The 1560-nt window shown below is 34.0% G+C and overlaps 1 long non-coding RNA gene across 1 annotated transcript in view; it reads left to right on the top strand.

Annotated features, from left to right (window-relative positions):
* LOC106954872 (uncharacterized) overlaps positions 1 to 624 on the top strand; it is a 10105-nt gene extending 9481 nt beyond the window's left edge. Inside the window, exon 2 of the long non-coding RNA XR_001426451.1 lies at positions 74 to 624. This is a non-coding gene — a long non-coding RNA (uncharacterized LOC106954872). The remainder of the gene's footprint in view (positions 1 to 73) is intronic.
* The last annotated feature ends 936 nt before the right edge of the window (positions 625 to 1560 follow it).

Genomic DNA, 1560 nt, shown 5'->3' with positions numbered 1-1560 from the left:
TCACTGACTGCTGCTGCTGGAGAGAAGCTGGAAACTAACTGATCTGATCTCTGATTCTTTCTTCTCTCTGCAGGTGGTGGCCATCATCTTTTGAAACTAGAGAATCGTCTCTGTTTCCTGCTGATCCTCAGAAGCTGCAGCAGTTTGAGTCTAAAGAGACTCTGACTGGATCATGATGACCTTTGACCTGAATGGTTTCCATCCTGTTTATTTCCTCCTGTCTGTCATTTTGTATCTGATGTTTTTCTGTTTGGATGGATGAAGATGAAATTGTAACTCGGCTCCATTTCGAGGCTTCATGGAGTTTTGATCTGAACTTGGTTCAGTTTTTAAAGTTGATCATTTTTCTCTGATTCATTTTCATCCTGAAATATGAACCATGTTTCAGTTCAGCCGTTTCCAGGCTGCATGTTGCTTCATTTGGATCCAGTTTCTGATGTTTGTGCAGCTCTGGTCTTTCTATCTGCTGCTGGAAACGACTCAGTGAGGAAATGATGCAATCAAACTGTTACTGATGATTTTAAATCTAATATTTTCATTTCCTGCTATTTTCTGCTGAGCTTTCATTACCCAGTTCATGTTTGCATCATCAGAATATAATATTTTCACCTTTTTGAATTCTGCACTGAAAAATTCACCAAAAGTATAAAAAATACAAACAAATCTATTAACTAGCAAACACTTTAGAAACAAATTAAAACTGAATTAAACAAACTAAACTAAATTTAAAGCCCAAAACTTTTATAACTCTGGTTAAAACTTTATGTTTCAATAATTATAAATATCCAGAGGACTTTTTCACAAAACCAGGATCGCGGATTAAGCCATAATTTTCCGGATATTCTGGTTTAATTAAACCTCGATTCAGTTTCACAACAGAGGAAACGCTACGTTGCCATGGCGATTTATTCTGTGAAGCTAGCTGCTCCAGGCCAGGCTAACATCTGGATTAATCCTGGAGCTTCATCTGTTCAGTCAGCGATGAAAAACTGATGAGTTTTGTTTTCTTTTGTCTTTTTTATTACGCTGCATTAATTAATTTTGGTTTTCAGTCTAATATTGTTGTAACATCATGATGTTAGAATATATTATCAATTTAGCATCAGTGTGGATTTCTTCCTGTTCTTTGGGTTTCTCTGTTCTAAGTTTGACATAAAGGCCTTTAATAGACCGTTGCAGTTTTTAGGGATTAGAGAAATGGGTCATAAAGAAACTCAGGTTTTGTAATCAAGTCCAGCCAAATTAGTTATAACAAACTTTACTGATGAATTTTAATGTAACTTAAAATAATATGTACAATGGAAATTAACTTTAGTTTTATTAATATCATGCATAATTAAAGTACAATATTTAAAACAAATACATATTTACATTATTAATAAACCTTTTGTCTTCATCCAGGTGACTACAATCTTATAAGCTCCATTAAAATTTAACTTTTGTCTTTTTGATTGTCATTAAGCTGCTTTTACACTGACAGGTAAACAAAAAATTGTCCCTTCAAAACAAAAGCATCACAACTCAATCAGGAAGTTAACTGTAGGTAAAACTAATGGAGAA

Source organism: Poecilia latipinna, unplaced genomic scaffold (genome assembly GCF_001443285.1).
Source record: "Poecilia latipinna isolate Pla-1442-1.1 unplaced genomic scaffold, P_latipinna-1.0 Scaffold685, whole genome shotgun sequence".
Lineage (NCBI taxonomy): Eukaryota > Metazoa > Chordata > Actinopteri > Cyprinodontiformes > Poeciliidae > Poecilia > Poecilia latipinna.
This window is presented reverse-complemented; position numbering and strand designations above follow the sequence as displayed.